Raw genomic sequence first — 10,684 nt, 5'->3', positions numbered from 1 at the left:
AAAAACCAACAACATAGTAAATAATCGGGGGCAGCTGGGTAGTTCAGTGGATTGAGAGCTAGCCCTAGAGACGGGAGGTCCTAGGTTCAAATCTGACCTCAGACACTTCCCAGCTGTGTGACCCTGGGCAAGTCACTTGACCCCCATTGCCTAGCCCTTACCACTCTTCTGCCTTGGAACCAATACACAGTATTGACTCCAAGACGGAAGGTAAGGGTTTAAAAAAAAAGTAAATAATCCTCCCCCCCTTCAGATCAAGTGTAACTTTAAAAAGGGGGGGGGGGGTTAGGAGCAGCTAGGTGGTGTATTGGATTGAGAACCAGTGGTCCTGGGTTCAAATGTGGCCTCAAACACTTCCTAGTTGTATGACTCTGGACAAGTCACTTCACCCCCACTGCCTAGCCCTTACCACTCATCTGCTGTGGAACCAATGTAGAGAATTGTTTCTAAAACAGAAAGTAGCAGGGAGGGGACCCCAGATAGTTGATAGGAATTTATGGAGAGCTAACTACATACCCAAGAGAGATAATGAAGAACTTTGAGATTTTTTTACTACTCTATGAAAAAGAAAAACATTCCTACTACAGACCAATAATAATTAATGACTTTTTAAAATGACCTTTTCCTCAAACAACAGAAACCAGTTGTACAAGTGGAAGTCTTTAAATTCCATTTTCCTCAGACATTTTAATTTTTTATGGTTTTCCCCCTAAAGATTTATTCTTTCTGAGCAATGTGACCCTGGGCAAGTCACTTAACCCCCATTGTCTAGCCCTTACCACTCTTCTGCCTTGGAACCAATACACAGTATTGATTCTAAGGTGGAGGGGAAAGGTTTTTAAAAAAATTATCCTTTCCTTTTTTCAGATTTCCTGACAGTTTTTTCTTAAACAATTTCAGAAGTTACTGAGCAAGTGGCATCGATATAGTCAATTTCATGTCGAAACTTAGTTTTCTCACCGGGAGCTTGATTTGTCTGTGTGACGTGTTAGATTGCAATTGCAAACTTTCTCTACATGGTAGTTCTCAGGAAGATAATGAGAACAAGTTCCCTTTGGCACCTGCTTGGAACAGTTCCCTTTTAGAAGTCATCTTCTCTCACATTCCTACACAAGGTACTTTCCCCCCAAGGCTTTCTTGAATTAAGATTTTTGTTGTCTGTATGCTCATCATTTTCCTATATTGCATCAACAGAGTTTATAAAATGACATTCTGACATCTCTTTGGAATCCCAGCTTCTTAGAAACAGCATAATCCTAGGGTATTAAAATAGAAATTAAGAGATAATGGCTAATATTTTAAGTAATAAAATTTATTGATTTCTTTTATTTTATATCACCGACCCTCCTCCTTGTTTTCCTCCCCTTCTGTATCCAGGGAGAGTCCCATGTAATCTCTCTGTCTGTCTGTCTGTCTGTCTCGTGTGTGTGTGTGTGTGTGTGTATACACACACATATTTTTTAAAGAAAGAGAATGAGAGGGGAAGAATTAGCCAAATTAATCACAATATAGCAAAAATATCAGGACATTATATGCGGTGTTCTATAGTGATTGATTCCCCCTTAGAAAATAATGTAGAAAGGCGATGTCTTTTCATGTCCCTAATTTAGGTCTGTCACATTATGATGGTTGTTCTTTGGGCCAATATTTGTCAAACAGTAAAGCTCAACAGAGAATTTTTGTAAAGCCCATATAATAATATCAACCCAAAAAATAGAAGCAAAGAAGGGGAAAAGTTGAGAAAATTCTATCTTAACAGCAGATCACGAAGTAGACATTTTATCTGAATCTGTAAGGTGGGGCAGATCCATTTCCAGAAGTATTTTGTTGGGTTTTTTTTTCACTTCAGATTCTCATTGTGTGTTCTGAGTCATTTTCTTCATGAGTCTCAGAAGAGACCTTATTATTCTAATTTAGAAGAGAAAGACGACATCAACTGCTTCTTGACATCCTTTGACAAAATTGTGAAGTGTTCCAAGTGGACCCCCAAACTTGCCTTTATTTCTCCACTGGGTCTCAGTGCTCCTTGTCTTCCTCATATGTTCATGTGTCACTGTCAGAATCTCCTTATGTAGTGAGGGTTTGATAAGTTCATTTACCTTTAAATATAAATAGCACCCCTCCATTTCTATTTGATAGTAGACAAAATCTTGAACCAAAGGAACATATTTCCAAAAGCATACTTTTAAGCATTATCATGTCTGTTGAGATAATATTTGGTAAAAAGCGGAGGAAGTGCCTGTTATAAAGTATAGGGGTGATCCTTTTCTTAGGCTATACAAACCATAAAAGTGTTTCTTTTTCAAAAAAGTGTTTGAATTTTGTCTACTTCTGCAATCTGGTAAACAATCACTATCAGGTAAGCTCAGTGTCTTGGTTCAGTTTGCATTGATTCTTCAGCTGAGCAGACACAAATAGATTACCCTTGAAATTCCTTCTAGCCCCCAAATTATATTTTTAATACCCAGTGAATGAATAAACTGGGGCTTAGGGAAGAAAGCTGGAAAGATTGGGGAGGGAGTTGAATTTTTATTTTTTAAAATGGACGCTTTTTGTATTTAAATTAGTTTAATTTCTGAACAGATTCTTTCCCCTTCTCTTACCCAATGAATTATCCCTTATAAGAAAGCATTAAAAAATAATTCAGCAAAATCACCAGGACCCTACCTGACAGTATATGCACTGCCAAACTGAGTTTTGTTGACTTTAGTAATCTGATAAACACATACCTTTGATTAAGCTGAACAAAATTACTCTTTGTGTAGCATAAAACTTTCTTGGCTTTACTTGAAAATGAAGTCAAGTAATGAAAAAGTTAATCTAAGAAAGCCTTAATGTATTAATCATAGCATGCTACGTTGTCAAGTTGAAGCTTGTTAAAGCTGCCTTTAGCCAACATTATTAAAATTTAAAAAAAAAAGGAAAGCACTGTACATTTAGTCACGAAAGAATCGCACTGCTTTGATGAAAAGAATAGCCTGAAACCCAGCCTAGAACTTTATTATTATTGAGAGAGAATCTACATCCCTCCCCCCTTGCCCTCCCCAGGTGATATTAGAGCAATTCTTCCAAGGATCATGAACCCAGATCATTTCATTTGAATAATTACCTTACCGTATAGTATTATTAAATGCAGGGAAACTTTTAAAAAGCCAGGTTTGGCCATTCATTACCAACTCCAAATTTATTTTTTATATGTCATCCTCTAGGACAATGAGTCGTGCAATTGAAATTTCTAAAGTTCTTGTGTTATACGGTCTGTGGTGGTTAGATGTCATCATGCTGGATTTAGTCTCTGGTGTATATAGACTCCAGTTCAGCTCAACGATCAATATTAAATGCCAATAACATGCACTGATTATGTTGGGATGGTGTTGAGTAGAAATGGTCCTCCTTCCCCAGACCTACGCTTTCATTGGAGATGAAGAGGGACACCATATTTGCAATTGACTAGTAGCAGGGAATTTGATAGGAGGGAACACCACCAATTGGCCCATGTCCATGGCTCATTTTATGGAAGAGATGATTTGTGAATAGAGCCTTAAGGGAAGATAAAGATTACAAGGTGCAGAGTTGAGGACAGAGTGTTGGAACTGGAATCTGCTCGAGTGAATGAGCAGGAGAGGGAATGTTGAGTTTCGGGTACAGCCTGGCGTTTAGTCTGGCAGGAATGTGGTGTGAAGTAAGATTGGGGCTAGATGGCAAAGGGCCCTACAGTAGAAACGAAAGCAGTCCAATGTTTGCCAAGTAGAGTTTCCAAAACAGGGGCTAGTGGTGCTGGGGAGGATTCTGGGCTGGATTTGACACGGCCACCAAGGATGGCTCAAAATCTCACTTTGGGACTCGTTCCTTTGATGTTCAAGGATGTCTCAAACTTATTAACCCACATAGCAATTCCAAGGTCTTTGGTCTTTCTGGTTCTGCTAGAAAATAGTATGTCAAAGAATTAATGCATCTGAGCTGGGTGACCTCAGGTAAGTCGATTTACCTCTGTTAACTCATCTGTAAAAAAGGAAGTTGTCCTGACTCCATAGATCTGATACTGAACCACGATACCATTGGTCTCCTTAAAGGGGGTGAAGGACACAAAATGCAGAATGAGAACCATGCTTTTAGGAATGGCAAATGTGTGGATTTGTCTTTAGCTTTTTAAAGAAAGATCCATATATTTTAAAAGTCAGAAGAATTTGTTTCTTTTAAGAGAAAATGGAACTTTGTATTATAAGGAAGTGGGAAAAATTCCCCGATATGTTGACTCACTACCACATAAAGACCTAACTATCCCATAACACGAAGAGGTCTGTCTGTCTTGTCTACACAGACCTCAGGCAGGTTACTCTATCAAAGACTAGGCTTTCCAAGATAGAATAGCAGAAACATTTTGGGCTTAGAGATGGAAGGAGCCCTAGATGTCATCTGGTACAATCCCCCCCTTTTGGGGAAGGGCAGCCTCTGAGACATGTCCCACATAGGTGGTAAGTGATGAGTCAGGGCCCCCTGTAACTCCAAAGTCAGCATACTTTCCACTGTACTTCACTGCCTTTTGATAATTTTTTATCCTATATCTTTAGATCATCTCTTTCTTCTGCCATTTTTCTCCACTTGTAAAGACATGGGAGAAACATCCAATACCCACTTTCTAAGCTTTTTGTTGTCTTTAATCAGTTTAAGCCTTTTAATTATTCTGACTATTCAGAGATTGTAGAGGGCCAATTATTGTCAAAGACATTGTGGTACTTTTGGATAGAAGGTGGAGCCACCAATGACTGCCTTGGCTCTGATGATATTCTGATACTGACCCTGTCCAGATTGCTGGTCTCTATGGATCAGTCTGCTTGTGTATGGGTAGGAAAATGAAATGGATGTCATGAGGGCTAATTAATAAACTTTGAATATACTAGATAGTACTCTGCAGATGAAGGCATTCTTCTATGTACTAGTCTCATTAAATTGAATATTCTGATTATTATATATTTCTGATACGTGTATTTCAGTTTATTTTATAAGCCCAGATATTTAATCTTGTCCATCTAAAACCATTTTTTCTTAGAAGGTTCATCAAACCACCAAAGGGGTCCATGATGCCAAAAAGGTTAAAGACTTAAAAAAAATGACTCTGGAATATATTCCGTCACATTAAATCTCTTCCCCTCCCACCCCCCCAATTCTTCCTATGCTCAATTCCATCCTTATTTCCACCTCTTAAATCCTTCAAGATGCTACTTAAGCTCCATTTTCAGCATGAGACCTTCCATGATCCTCTTCTCCTTCCAACCACATTATACATATATTGTATATATCTTAAATGTTTTCTCCTGTGAACGAATTTAAGCACTACGATGGCTAGAATTATTTCAATTCCATGGGCACAAAGCAGGGACTCTTGATTTATTGACCCACCTGTACCCATACACAGTGACACAGAAAGACTTGGAATCAGTAGAGACTGGGGTTTGAGTCCCACAATTGGCACATTTTTTTAAACAAATCATTACTATTTGTCTTATTAACACATCTAAGAAAAAAAAAGACAAAAGCTAGGCATACAGGGTTAAATGACTTGCTCAAGGTCACACAGCTAGGAACTATCTGGAGCCAAATTTGAATTCAGGTCCTCCTGACTCCTTGCTTGGTGCTCTATCTACTGTGCCACCTACGTTTGCCACCTCCCCCAACACACACACACACACACACACACGAGCCATAGACACTTAACTAGTTTAGCAAGTATAGGCAAGTTTTCTTAGTTCCTCCAAACCTCAGTTTCCTTGCTTTTAAAATAAGGATATGACCTTAAAAAAGAAATGATTCTAGTCCCTAATCCCAGTTCTGCTGGGAAGATCAAATGAGATGTATGTTAAGCACTATATTGCAGAAAGCAAGTATATTATATAAATGTCAGCCATCCTAGCAGATGATTTCAAAATTAGTAAGAATTAAAAAATTAATTTATTTTGGGGGTAGCCGCCCTACCCTGGAGAAGAAAATGGCAAATTACTCCAGTATCTTTGCCAAGAAAACCTCAAAGGGTGTCATGGAGAGTTGGACGTGACTGAAATGACTGAACAAAAGCAAGCTGCCCTCCCTCCTCTGCCTCATGTTGAGATTCTCATTCATTTAGGAAATGGTTCTAATGCTTCATTTTCTTAATTATTAAAATTGGATAGATTTTTTAAAAATAATATTCTATCTCTGCAAATCAAAATGGCTAAAGAATGGTGGTGACCTGGTAGTTATCTCTTGTTTATATTTCATTCTAGGAGAGACAAGGCCATAGGGCAAGTAAAAAAGGTTTTGTTTTCCCAAATCAGCTTGAAATAACTCAAGCTTCTCCTTTTCTTTTCTTTCCTTGTTCGCTCTGTATTTTTTTTTGACCTCTTATTAATTTTGTTCTCTTCAACTTTATTCTCTCTGGATCCTTATATTAAGATAATAGAGGCTTTTTTTAAGTATACATAGACCTCTATAAAGGTTGATGCACTCTTTTTCTGGCATGGGCTAAGCTCAGTTGCTCTGGGGTTACACCCAACCGTGTAATTTTTGTCTTACTATCATACCTCTGATATATGGAGCATGTTTTCGAGTTACTACGTGTGCCATAATAATAGTTTTTGTTTAAGTACTCCTCTTAAGATCATGTGTAAAACTGTTTTACACTAAATTTTTTGCTGAATCTATAGTGTATGTGTGTTTTTTTCTCTGTGAAGGTACTTTTTGGCAGGCTTCTTTTTTATAGGGAGGTGTAAGAGTTTTCTCCCTGTTTTTTGAGATTTTCTCTCCCTATCTTGTCCAGGCAGGAAGAATAACCCCTCGTGGCCCTGACCTCACTGCTGATCAGTGCATAAACTTTGACTTCCTCCATTTCTGACCTAGCTCAACTCCCCCCTTCCTTGGGCAGTCTGGTAAGCCCACGATATTGGTGCCATATAGATGTGGACATCCCATGAGCGTTAGCCCTACTGCAGCTCAAAATTCAACCTTAAGCAATCTACCAGCCTCAGAGTCTCCCCAGGAGCAGGAAACGCAGATGTTCCTCTCCATACCTGGCCATCATCCCAGTCATTTTCTTGTTATTCTTCAAGTCAGGTGTGTCTGACTCTTCATCACCCCATTCGGGGTTTCATGGAAAAGATACTAGAGTGGTTTGCCATCTCTTTCTCCAGCTCAGATTTTTACTGATGAGACAACAGAGGCAAATAAGGGTAAATGACACAAGAAGCAAGTCTCTGAGGCCAAATGAGTCTTCCTGACTCTGAATCAGAATGGGTTTTCCTGAGAGAGTGCCCAGGCTGGGTATTCTATTCACTGCACCACCTAGCTGCCCCATTCATTTTAACAGTGCCTCTAAGTCCCTTACTGCTAAGAATCTCCAGTAATTCCACAAGACAGGGCATCATCAATCAAAGCTGTGGATGCCTTGAATATGTGTCTAGGATCTGAGGTTATGATGTTTGATTGATTATGGCTTTGGCCAACTCAGCTCTAGCTCTGAGTAAAATGACCTTTATTTCAGAGAGAAAACTCTTTACCTCCCTATAAAAAAGAAGCCTGCCTAAAAGTACCTACACAGAGAGAAAAAAAAAAACCAACACTCTAGATTCAGTAATAAATTCAGTATAAAGTAGTTTTACACATGATCTTAAACAAAATTGATGGGCTTCATCTAATTCTACACTTCTAAGCAAAGCCTTAGAAAAGATCAACTGGGGAAAAAATACAACCTTGTTTATGGGTACTACCTTACAAAGGGGGGTTTAGACTGAAGTCGAATGCCTTCGTTTGATTGACATTTAACAACTACATCTTCAAAGAAGGGGCATCTCTAAGTGTGAAATATGTTTAAATTAATATTTTTCTCAACTTCCTTGTGTCAATTTTTCTTCATCTTTTTTTTTCATGAATATATCTTATAGCTGACTAAATTGGGGCGGGGGGGGGGGGTGAAGCTAGGAAGCTCTGTGGAAAAAGCACCCAGGCATGGTGTTAGGAAGTCCTGGGTTCAAATGTGACCTCAGACACTTACTAGCTGTGTGACCTTGGGCAAGTCAATTAACCCCTATTGCCTAGCCCTTACCACTCTTCTGCCTCAGAACCAATAGTATTGATTCTATGATGAAAGATAAGGGTATATAAAAAAAAAAAGGAGGATATGCATGATGGGGGGGGGTGCCCATACATAAATTATTAGATTTTTTTAACACATTTATTTGTATTGCTGGGTTCTTTCCTACTTTTTCTTTTAAAAAATATTTTTTCCATTAAAGTTTCATTAAGATGTATTTATGTGCCAAAGAATACTCCCTTTATTTCTAAGCTGGATATGAAGATCTTGAAAAAAATAGGAATTCCTCTCTCCATATTCTTTGTTCTTTTTCCTTTTGACAGTGTGTCAAGTACTTCAAGGTTTGAATTTCCCAGAGCACACCCTTGATGTTGAGAGCATCTGTTGTTGGTTATTTAGTTTGCTTTTGGTGATTCAGCCTGTTTTTACATTGCAGGAATTTCCCTGTTGTTCTCCTCAAATGGGTGGGGTCTCTGTTTATGCTACCTAAGAGCAACACCTATTTTTTTAGTTTTTAGGGTTTCTTTTCCTTCTTTTGTAAGTTATTCCAGGCCCAGAAGACAGTATGTTGTTTTATAAATGGGCAGTCCAAAACCAGTGTTGCTCAAGTTGCCGGGAAAAAATATATACAAGCCTTTGGGGAGGTTGTTGGGTCTGTGGTCTTTTAGGTTCATGGTTGAGGAAATCAATACAGTACAATAAAAATGAGCTACCCTGGGCCAAGTGGGGACACTAAGACCAATGGAGAGACTCAATCATCTCTGTCCTCATGGTGCTTACCTTCTGTTAGGAGATTCAAGAAAAGTAATTGAAGGAGAGTGAGAATAGTGGTTTCCACATTAGAGGCTCTTAACCTTTCCCTTTGATAGTCTTTGGGAGTCGATGGACCCCTTCCCAGAATCATGTTTCAATGCATAAAATTAATTACAAAAAAAACTATTGTTGAGATGCAGTTATCAAAAGAGAAACAAAGTTCTCAGATTCCAAGTTAAAAACTCCAGATCAGGGAGGATTTTCTCTAGAAAAAATGGTGCCTGAACATAGTCTTCTAGGAAGCTAAGGTTTCCAAGAGATGAATTCCAGGCAGCCTGTACAAATCCTAGAGGCTCAAGATGGAATTGGGGAAATAGCCAAAAGATCAGTTTGACTGGGGGGGTTGAATGTGTGAAGCAAAACCATTTAAAATAAGTCTGGAATGGTACCCGGAGGTCTGAGTCCAAGGAACTCTAAAGGAGAGGTTTGAGGAGTTTGTATTTCTTCTTAAGGGTTGGAAGGAGCCCACAAAGGTGATTGGTCTTTAATTTTAAACTTCTATTAAGCCTACTATAAACCTATCCATAGTGTGCTTCCCACTCCCCTTTTAATACGTTTTTGTTTATTTCATTAAATATTTCCCAATTGCATGTAAAAATATTTTACCATACATTTTAAAAAATCTTGAGTTTAAAATTCTCTCATTCCCATATTTATCCTCTCCTTGAGAAAGCAAACAATTTAATAATGATTATACAGGTGAAGTCGTGCAAAACACATCTCCCAAGGGCAGTTGGGTGGCTCAGTGGATTGAAAGCCAATCCTAGAGATGGAAACTCCTGAGTTCAAATTTGGCCTCAGATACTTCCTAGCTGTGTGACCTTGGACAAGTCACTTAATTAACCCTCATTGCCTAACCCTTAGCACTCTTCTGCCTTGAAATCAATATACTGTTTTGTTTCTAAGACAGAAGGTAAGTTAAAAAAAAAAAACAACATATTTCCATAGTAGCCATGTTGCAAAAGAAAACACAGACCAAAAACAGTAAGAAAAATAAAGTAAAAAAACCTGCTTTGGTCTGTTCTCAGAATTCAGAGTTCATAAGTTCTCTCTTGGGAAGTAGAGGGCATTTTTTTTATCATGCATCCTTTGGAATTAGGATAGTGTACTTTTACGTCACGTTATAGGTACAGTCAGGTGAACATTTATCTGTCTGTCCAGTGCCTGCTCTGGGCTAACAGCTGACATGAGAAAGAAAGACAAAAATATGTCCTTGCTTTCAGTCTGATGGGGGAAGACAACAGGCAGATAACTACATCCAGACAAGATAAGTGGGAGACAGTCTCAGAAGGAAGGCACTAGGATTAAATGAAATATCTTCCCAGATTATAATTTTTAAAAAAATGTTAAACCTTACCTTCCAGCTTAGAATCAATGCTGTGTATTGGTTCAAGGGCAGAAGATGGGCAAGAACTAGACAATAGGGGTTAAGTGACTTGCCCGGGGTCACCCAGCTAGGAAGTGTCTGGACCTAGGACTTTCTGTCTCCAGGCTTGGCTCTTTCCACTGAGCCACCCAGATTATAATTTAAGAGGGAATCTGATCATGTATGAATAACTCCATTTTCATAATTTATCATTAGGCTCTTTGTTTATGTATCTTCTCTCTACAGTTATTTTACTTAATTTTTTTCCTAATCTGATTTAAAAATAAACTGATGTCACTTTGATTTTAAACATGATCGAACCTGCCTGCAGTGGAATCTTTTATACAGGATTCTTTCCATATACACGTGCTGTGTACATATTTAGGACAAGGAGAGAATATCACATCATTCACTTAACAACATTAAATTTTTTTTTCCTTCCT

The 10,684-nt window shown here is 38.4% G+C and overlaps 1 protein-coding gene across 1 annotated transcript in view; it reads left to right on the top strand.

The window, feature by feature from the left end:
* The window catches only part of MED12L (mediator complex subunit 12L), a 625,295-nt gene that overhangs the window by 495,806 nt on the left and 118,805 nt on the right, over nucleotides 1-10,684 (top strand).

This window comes from Monodelphis domestica, chromosome 8 (assembly GCF_027887165.1).
Source record: "Monodelphis domestica isolate mMonDom1 chromosome 8, mMonDom1.pri, whole genome shotgun sequence".
Lineage (NCBI taxonomy): Eukaryota > Metazoa > Chordata > Mammalia > Didelphimorphia > Didelphidae > Monodelphis > Monodelphis domestica.
This window is presented reverse-complemented; position numbering and strand designations above follow the sequence as displayed.